Here is a 10387-nt window from a genome sequence, read left to right on the forward strand (position 1 = left end):
GTAAAGTCTAACTCCAACGTAAACAACTCCGATTGGTCAAAACTTGTGGGGCTCTGTGGAAGGATGGAATTACTTTTTTGTGGCCTCATGGAGCGGCATGCTTTGACGAGCAGCTGATCTTCGGTCCCGCAGGACGTCATTAGAGGTGATCTGCACCCAAAGCCGGGGACAAAATGCGAAGCCCAGTGAACAATGTGACATCAGGGAGCTGACCACCATGAAGACCACCACCACAACCATGACTGACAGCAGATTTCTACTCAGCGGAACAAATGCAGCAAATATTCCGCTCGGAACCCAACTGGTAACCCCACCAACCGCCGTGACATCACCGACGTAAAGTCAACCAGGTTTCAGATGGTAATCGTTAGGTTAGGGTCCATCTGACGTCAGCCCCATAGGGATTAATGGTTGAAATGGCCGCCACCAAGACTTTTGCAGCGACCTAAGCTTTTCCGGTGTCCGCTCTCAGAAGAAACACATACCTAGAGTGATGGAAATTCTGTACGGATTTTCTTACTGTGGTATGAATCTCATTTCTTCACCGGCTCGGTGACTCCTGTCACTCTGGTCCTGCCAGGTTCCCATTCATCACGTGACCTTGGGGTACCGCTCCTTACTTCAATCTCGGGTCCAATCTTTCAAGGGGAGCTCATGTATAATGCATCGCAATTATTGGTAATGTGGCCGGCCATCTTACGGAGCAGTCAGCAGTTCTCGGTGCTTGACTTCTGGAAGGAGGAGAGGTGGGTTAGGAGGGTAGGGGAGAGAAACGAGGCGCTGACCGCCATCGTGGACGGGTTATCGTTCTTGTGCAGCCCCTGCAGGTCGACGGCTTGACCGGGTTTCTCCATTATTTCTCCGCTTGCACACGCGTGAGCGCGAGGGAGTGAAGGAAAGGAGAATGTCGTCAGTTGGGGTCACCACGGGCGGCTGCAGGTTAACTCTCGGCCACAGCAGACGCCGAGCATTGCCCTTTGACCTGCAGAATGCTAAGCTTCGCGTTTTGCTGGTGTTGCATTATTGTATTTTGTAACAAATCAGGGTTACGATCAAGTCACGTGCAGCACGAGAACTCAGTACAGCAGGCTGACGTCACACCACGTTTCAGCACGTCGTCGTCACGTAATTCATTGCACGTAATCAACGTGAAGTTTATTTACGAGCGGTGTGCAGTCCTCCTCGCTTTTTGTCTCGCGACTGTGTCGGGCTGTCTATCCCTGCTAGACAGGACTAGGATCAACAGGACATTAGGGAAGCTTTCTTTCTTCTTACTTTTATAACCAGCGCCAACAAGTTGCTTAGAAACTAACATAAAAAGAGGATAAAGCGTCATACAGCCTACAGAAAAACTGCCTAGGATGAGAAAATTGCTGAATGTGATGTGTAAAAATGTACAAAAAGTGTCATACAGACTAGGATCAGCAGGGGAAGGGGTGAACTGTCACTAGGATACGGTTATGTTATGGATCTCAACACTATCCGTCCACTACACGTACTCTTACTTGATGACTGTAGCAGAGGGAAGAGGGGTTGGCAGTAGTGGTGGGAGGAGACATTTTGCAGCGAGATACCCGTGCGAGCTTTGGATATTTCAATTCTGGGTGTCTTCTATGTTTTGAAGTGAAGCATACTAAGTATACAAGCCATAGTTATAAAGTAGGAGGTAGAACTACCCCAGGGGCGAGTTAAGGACCGCAAGTTCTTCATGGTCTAGGTCTAGTGACTATCAAAAGATCATCTTGCATAAAGTCCATTGTTCTGTGGCTAGATGCACAACATGTTTTTAAAACTTAAAGCTGTTCTGAAGAAGGAAATTTAGGAACATTTTTATAAAACACCAATCCCCTCTCTCAATATGAAGTTGATATGTTTTAATTAACAGTGAGTGTGCTAATGACAAGGTTAGAAATTCGAGCGGTAAAATATCTCAAAACGATATCTTATTCACTCCCGTCTCCCACAATCCAGTTCCCCTTTCCCCTCCCTCTTTCATCAGATTCATTGCATTCTTCAGTATTTTTAATATTTTTCTCTCCTCGTAATCAGTCGTTTCTCAGTGAGCCAGTCACACTGTCGGTCTTATCAATCAGTTGGGGTCACAGCACGGTGCAGAGTTTCCAAATCTCTTTCTTTCACGATCGATCTCGTGTATCAGCGCCTGGGGCATCCGCAAGATACGGTTTGCCAATAGACGGGTGGGCTATACACTTGGTATCCTCCGCCGACAGACCATCCTCCTAGTGGGGGACTACGGGTGTCTGCATCTGAAGGCAGCACAAAAGAAGCCAGAGTTTTGGCAGTTTCTGTGGGGTCACCTCGGCGTACCCTCGGGACAGTCGTATGTAGATGTAATATATAGGAAAAGTTAAAATAAATATGCAGAGGCGATGTTGTCGATGGAATGTGTGTGTGGTTTTATTTTTGGAAAGGTGGGTGGATGAGTGATGAAAGAAAGAAAGGAATAAGAGGATGGGTGGAATGAGAACTAACATTTCTGCTCGTCGTGTGCGCGCGCGCGCGCGTGTGTGTGTGTGTGTGTGTGTGTGTGTGTGTGTGTGTGTGTGTGTGTGTGTGTGTGTGTGTGTGTGTGTGTGTGTGTGTGTGTGTGTGTGTGTGTGTGTGTGTGTGTGTGTGTGTGTGTGTGTGTGTGTGTGTGTGTGTGTGTGTGTGTGTGTGTGTGTGTGTGTGTGTGTGTGTGTGTGTGTGTGTCTGTGTGTGTTTTCGTTCAGGCGACATCAACAACCTTAATTATCTTTGAAAAAACAGAAAATTATTCAATAATTATTGGCCAGGGCTCAACAACCAGTGGTTACAGTCGGGTTCTTCAACGATTCCCGCTTCCAAAAAAAAGTGTTTCTAGAAAACCTGTCAGTAATATTGAAAATTCACATCGATTTGGGATCTCAAGACGGCGGTTAAAAACACCATTGCTTCCGCACTTGTCACAGGCCCTGTCGGTAATCAATTATCCTGGTAGGTAATCTCTCCGGCATTACCCTAGCTGGTAATATTATCCTGTCTGTTCCTGCCCCTCTGCAGGTAGTCCTTCAGCTTGATTAATGGCTGTCGAATGTGTTTAGAAGCCCGAAGATCAGAGAATTCTCCTGCTAACTGAAGCGGTCCGTGGACTAATTGCTCTCTAACCAACCATTGATGTCGACAGTCCGTGAACACAACAGTTTGTGAGACGACAGTCCAGCAACGTTCGTTTCTGGTTCTCAACACATGTTTGGACAAAGATTCCTGGATTACTGGATAAACTAAGAGTATTTATTTCACAGTTGTCCACTTGTTTCCCAGCATACAACTGACAACAATTTGTAACATATCTAACATCTTTCATCTGCGTGTGAAAATTTGAAGTGTTTGTTGATGTGTGTGTGTATATGTAAAGATGTGTTGTCTCTCCATCTCTCTTTCTTCATCTATCTATATATATATATGGAGGGTAGAGATGGGCAACGTGTCAGGCAGGCAGTTAGAAGCTTGATATAATGAAGGCCTTTTGTAAAATATACAGAACACACTAACCTTTGGCCAAAGCTGTTGCTAGCCACATAGAGTGGATTTCACCGAGACATACGAGCATACACACATAAATGTCTTACTATGTTATCTCTTGCTGCAAACATGAATAAAACAGACCGAAGAAAGTTCTCGCTATCTATTTTCTTATGACAAATGCTTAAAATCTCGAGAGCAGAAAATTGTGATTGCTAGAGAGCTTGAAGCAGAAAGCAAACTCAACAGAATGCGCTCGACTTTCCCTAACAGAATTTCAAATAAACGACCCGTGTTCAATCAACGAGATCTCAACATGACATGGAAGCCAGCAAGTGTCGCCGCCTACAGTGCAGACCTACACCATCACCAGGCACGACAGGAGCCTACAAGATGCGAGTTTCAGCATCAGACACTGATTGTGAAATAACAGACGGAGAGAGAGAAAAAGTGTGAAAACTCTTCTTACAGAAGTGAATCCTTCCACAGACATTAAAGAAAAGCTCTGAGTGATGTTTGGTCGACTGTCTACTACCTTCAACTGTAACCGCCATTCGTTTTTCAAAACCGTCGATTTAATTAACATGTTTTAATCGCAAAAAGCAGGAAGTTATAATTAATACATTCCTTATAATTGTTAGGACCAGCCCTCTCTCTCTCTCTCACACACACAGAGGAATATACTTTTCCTATCATTAAGAGTAGACCATTTATTAATTAAATAAATACACTTTGCATACAAAAAGTCAGCATATTATTTATTAAAACTACGGTTATTTGTTAACTGTGCTTATAACTGGTATGCCGTTCATGTACAAGTAAGTCATTGTACATCTACAGTTCAAATAAGTAAAAACGGCTTTAGTTTCTGAGTCAATTCGAGAATTCTATCCACTCCCCTTGCTTGGTCGAAAAAGGTGTCGACTATGTTAGCAGCCGTACATGTTCTCTCCAACAATCAAAAGTGAAAGACCTGAACACCGTGCCGGACTCTGTCCAGTTTTGCTTTCATTAGTTTGCTTTGTTTCTGTTGTCCACAATCTAAAATTTTAGCTTTGACAAGAGCCGGCCCCTCTATCCCTCTTGATTATCATAATCGCTCCTTGTCGATAAAGCTGACATCGTGCAGCTCGTATCAGACGCTTGCTGTAGACGACTATCAGCTGAGCCATGCAGGACCCAAGAGGCCAGTTTGCACACGGCACTCCAATGACAGCTTAGTGCTGATTGGATGTTGCCATAGACACAAATCTAAATGGAATACCCTCATTGGTTAGTTATTTCTTGCTACAGGAGCTTTCGCTTTAGAAGTGATAGTTCCAATGTTTGTTCTAATAATAGCTCTTGTTTTGAATGACATCATTTTGTCCAAAGCAAAGCAAACAAAAAAGCAAACAAACAGCAATGCAATACACAGCCAAAAAACAACAAACAAACAGAAGTTGGAGGATGAAGTGTTCATCGGTGTTCATACTTGACGGGAGATAACTTCTCGCTCGACTGAACTCTTCAAACACGGTTTATGTGTTCACGGAGAAGGAGGAGCTGGACTAACGGCGGAATGTTCCTCACAAGCCGGTGTGTAAACTGTCAGTGCATGTCGACACAGCTTTCTACACAGGGGCGAGCTGTCTCCTCACAGAGGGTGTAGAGCCTATTTCATCATCTTTATCTCCACCAGTTCTTTCTCTACATAGAGAATGGAGACTTGAGTGTGTATGTGTGCGTGCTGATTTATATATATATAGATAGATGTGTGTGTATGTGTATGTGTGCGCGCGCCTCTGTTCACGCACTGATAATGTTTTGTGTTCACCCACGCACCTACGTGCGAATACAGAAGTGTGTGGGTGTTCGCATGAGGTGTGCAAATTGGTCTAATTAAATAGATGGACAGATCTTACAACAATGTCTACTTCTCTAAAAGAATAGTTTCGTTTCAGGTCAGCTTTAAAAAAATTGTTTGAGGTATTACAAATACTTTTTACCTTAACCTGTGATTTATTTACACCCCTTTCATTTTTGCAGATTCGTAAACATTACAATAACAGTTTTAAACCTAGTGAATTGTGGTAGCTTGTATTTGAAGCTGGTGGGGAGGGGAGACTCTGCAAGAAAATAGTACATCACCGGGTACAGAATGGAGAAACTTCAGAACAAGACAGAATAAGAATAAACCCGTGGCTAATCTCTCCCCTTCGCTGTCATGGTACCTCTGCAAAATATTTTCCCAACTTCCGAGAGCCCCATACCCTTCCTGTCCTGAAGGCCGATCACATTTTTGTTTGTAATAAATCAAAGTCGTGATGGTAAATTCCGCGAGCAGCTAAATGATCGAAGCACTAAATCGTCGGGTGTAATAAACGGGTGTCAGGTGCCTGTGCAAACACCCGGGCATCAAAGGGAAGGGCGAGAGGTTTCGTAAACAAACAGGGACTTAAAAGAAAAATAACAGAACATCACACGACTTGTTGAGATGAAAACTCAAAGACTGGAAGAAAAGTTAAGACCAATGGCATTAAAAGATATCCGCTCGCCACTGCTGGGACCGACAGCAAATCCAAGAAAGCTCTGGAACTTTGGTTCTGCGTCACGTTGACCTCAGGGTCAGGTCGAGGAGGAGGAGGAGGACAGACCGAGCTGTTGTTCCACAATAAAGCAGGTGTTGAAAGACTGCCTTCAATGGGTGAATGCCAACACGTTTCCAAGGTTTTGTAGAAATACAGCTTAGCTTTTTTTTGAAAAACAAACCCAGAATTTGGAAACCACGGTAACCAGCAACACCAGCTCACATCTCTCCGTACATAAAACGTTCATAATTTCATAGCATAAACTGGCGGCAAGACATTTTTATGTTTGAAAAATAGAATAGAAGACAATTTGGGGAAACCGTTATGGAGATGAATTAATAAGCTCCGTTTCTAACGGAGGTTTTAAACAAACATTAGCCAGGATTTCAGACAAACCAGAAATGAAAGTGGATGGGGCAGTCCCTGCAGGAACCATAAACAATCACAAGCTGACATCAAGGCTCTGGATGTGGCGAAGATAGGACGGAAAAAATGAAGAATAGATGACATGGACGTAGGGCTACGTGATCACAGACCGTATATTAGTTGATGATTTATTTAGTTACTGGCTGTCCTCCACCCGTGTGTGGTAAGAGTCATTACCGGCCTGTCACGTGTCCCTTCATTCAATGTCACTATGGATATAGTCGTCTGCTTCATGCACTACTAAAGCTAACTAGTCTAAAACTTTATGCAAGAAAAGGAAACAAAGGTTTCGTGGCATAAAGAAATGAAATTGTTGCTCGTGGGTTGCAGCGTTGCTGGCAGTTACAAAATGTCCACACGGCTGAGAAAGTTGGAAAAGCTTGCATCATGAACTTCTGAAAAAATAATGTCTGATTTGCTATGATTCTAGAAGCTTGAGAAAACTGAGAATTAAATGATTGGTTACATTCGTGTGATAGATAAATATTTGTAAGCGAAGTTGTCTGCGCCCAGGGTCGGTGGACAGATGGCATGCTTACACCTCCTCGTCGCAAAACTTATTATTTTATTGGAAAGGAGGGGTAGATAATCAGTTAGTTGTCCTTTGACTGGTACCTGTCGTTAGAAAGACCACATGGATAGAGGTGGCAGTGGACAAAGCCAGCTACTTGGGCAATAGTCAGCAGGTCCTGGACAGGATGACCAGTCTTTGATGTTTGTTAGTCAGTTCTTCCTCTGACCACCATCTCCCTCCGATGTACCCTGAAGGTCTGCTGTCAGCGCAGGGTAAAGGGAGAGCAAGTTGTGGATATATGAACCTGTGGGAGCTAAAAGAACCGAACTAGAAGACACGGACAGTCGATCCATGTTTGAAAAGTGCGGAATAATGAGAAGACTCCCGGCAAGACTGGAGTACGGACACCGAGATGAAGAAACGAAACTTTCATGTGACAGCAGACGAGCACATAATCTGCACAGGCAGCAATATGAAATAATTTTTTATATACAGAGAGATATTTTGACAAACTAATTAAGCTTTTGAAAACACTCACCGCTCACTGGTGTGGGCCTGCGGCACTTGGATCTGTCTCCGTGGTTTCCCCACACTGGGGGGCACTCGGCCTGACAGCTGTCCGGTCCTGGTGGGAGTCAGCAAACACTTTTTTCTTCCTCCATTTTCATAGAGTAGCGACTGGCTTACAGACACGTCGACAGATCATTATTTGCACGCTGGAAGCAAGGTCGATTGAAATAGTCTCCCGTCCAACCACAATCGTTACTGTCCGCAAGCAGAAAGCCTCCACAAAGCAAATATTTCTTCAATTTTTTTTCGCGGGGTTTGAGCGATGTTCGGTGGGGGGTAACTTCCCTCCAACCCCTTTCCTTAATAAAGTGACGAGAAGTGACGACCTGTAAAGGCAACGGTCTCTCCTTAGGCGTGGAAGCCTGGTGACGTCACGTCAAACTGTGCACCTAACCGCTGGTGCGTTACGTCACTGGCTGGCGGGAGGTAGTTACGACTGCTCGCGTTCACACTGGCCGCAGGTCTGGAGGAGATGCAGCTTCTGGTAGAGAGCTTTCTGCTCATAATGAACGTGCGTGTGTGTGTTGGTGTTGGTGTTGGTGTCGGGTGGGGGTGTGACGTAGTGGGGAACGCCATAAGCGCTGTATCGATTACAACCATTCAAACAGATCGCTTGCTTTATGACCAAGAAATTTCTCCTTTTTTTCTGCTGTTTGGAGAGAGTGACAGATAGATTCTTGTAACCACCTTAGTCTTGCTTTACAGTCCAGTTGAGAGAAACTTTTATCGCGGTGGCGTACAGGGACCGTTACGTTCAGATATATGAAACATCCATTACGGGTTGTTGTTTTCTTTTTTACATTTCTGCCAACGCCTCTAGGTGTTAACCAGAAAAAAGTCCACGTCTCCTTTACATCTTTTCGCAGCTTTCACAGCATTAGTTGCAGATGGCGAATTGAAGGTGCAAAGAGAAAAAAAAATTTCTTCGTTCGCGGAAATTAATGGCAGATGAGTGCGCATCCCTCGAGCAAACTGTGTTCTCGAAGGCCGAGGTAGAAATGCTCGCACGTCACTCAAATTAGCATTTTTCGCGGCTTTCTTGATTGACGACCGTAGCAAGGATACTTCCTTAACTCCATCAGCTTCAATCATTTGAGAAGAACTTCATTGGTGTTTGTTGTTAATCGAAATCCACTGTAGTTGCGGCAGAAGTGGGTGTTTGCGTGTGTAACCCCGTTTGACCTTTTTGTTGTCTCGAGGCTCGTGATCACGACTCTGACCAGTTGTCCCTGAACTGGAGGACTCAGAAAAATTAGGCGTCGCTAGAATTATTTATGTTTTTTAAAATGTATTACTTTAAGATATTGCTGTTTATTACTGAGATTGCTTCATTCATTCTAATCTCGACTGAGCTGATCACATTGCATCAATCAGACAACCGTCGCTTGACATCGCCGCTTCTTAGTCCTTTAAAGCCTCGTTTCAAATACTGATATCGTTTCATCTCATCTCAGACGGTAATCTCAATCATGTCAGTTAAACAGTTAATCACAGAGACGGTGAGATCTCGTGCGTGACGTCACACAATCATCCCGTGACGGTGTTGATATAACGGTTTATTGACCCATCGTCACTGGCTGCGTCAGGCACTCGTAGACAGAGCAGGTGACGCGTCAGATCTGACGCTTCCGCTTAACCACCGAGCAGCTAAGCCGCGCCGGCGCTGGGTGGAAGGGGTTAAGATAAAACGTCAGACGACGACGTGTGGACGTGGCGGCCGGTGGCAGTATGGCGGCTGATGACACCCACGAGGCTGATGACGATGTGCTGCGATCTCTGGCGACGCCAGGCTCTCGCCGCTTGTCCAGAGGCAGGAGAGAAGAGGGGGAGATGCTCACGGCACGGGTGGCAGGCTCTGATGCCGACGAGTTATCTGACGCAAACTGTCTGGCAGGCTGGCTGGTTGGCTGGTTGGCTGGCGTAGTTTATTGCGCACGATCGAGGATGTTGGAATCCTCGGCTCACGCAGGCATGATGGTGGGGGGTGAGGGGGTGAAGGGGTGGGGCTGGGAGAGAAATCAGAACTGTTAGGGACTGGGGTAGAAGGTCTGGAGTGAGTGGATCACCTGCTTGTGTGTGTGTTCTGCTCTTCTTTCGACTGCATCCCTCCCCACGCTCCCTCCCACGCCCACCCGTTCATTGGTTGATGTTGGACATGGCGTTGTGTACAGCGCGCGCTGTATGTCGACTGACGTGAACTGTTGTCACAACTGTAACGGAAAGTTAGCATCAACACTCCACTGCCTACAGGTGTTTGTACAGGCAGATACTTGTGTGTTTGTGTGTGTGAGTGCGTGTGCGTGTGTTAGCTTGCGAGTGTGGGCGAGAGAAGCAAGAGGTTGTTAGTGTGATCTTCAACGAAAGGTAGTTGATCCGTGTCCGCCGTAAACGCTAACTGATTAGCGGTTCAATACCTCAAGAAAAAAAGAATTGTCTCATAGAATGCACTTTATAAACTATTTGCTGTTTATGTTGAAATAATATCCCTTCATTGATTCTCACATGTTTGACAATTACCTTTTGCTAATATAGAGACCAAAGTGTGTCTGTGTGTGTGTGTGTGAGAGAGAGAATGTATGTGTGGGTGTAAGAGAGAGTGTGTGGGTATGAGAGTGTATACGTGTGTGAGGGGGTGTAAGTGAGAGAAAATGTATTAATGTGAGAGAGAGAGTGGTAGTGTACGTGAGAGTGTGTGTGTATGAGGGTGTGAGTAAGAATTTATGTGTGTGTGTGTGCGGGGTTTTAAGAAATAAGATAGTGATAGATAGATATAGTGAGTGTGTGTTTCTGTTGCCCTATGACA

General features: G+C 45.0%; 1 protein-coding gene across 2 annotated transcripts in view; it reads right to left on the minus strand.

Annotated features, from left to right (window-relative positions):
- LOC112562827 overlaps positions 1-8513 on the minus strand; it is a 58183-nt gene extending 49670 nt beyond the window's left edge. For both annotated transcript variants that reach the window (XM_025236362.1, XM_025236360.1), the window contains exon 1: positions 7553-8513. The gene's annotated coding sequence lies outside the window, so the exon portion shown is untranslated. The remainder of the gene's footprint in view (positions 1-7552) is intronic.
- Positions 8514-10387: the final 1874 nt, after the last annotated feature.

Source organism: Pomacea canaliculata, linkage group LG4 (genome assembly GCF_003073045.1).
Source record: "Pomacea canaliculata isolate SZHN2017 linkage group LG4, ASM307304v1, whole genome shotgun sequence".
In the NCBI taxonomy this organism is placed as follows: Eukaryota; Metazoa; Mollusca; class Gastropoda; order Architaenioglossa; family Ampullariidae; genus Pomacea; species Pomacea canaliculata.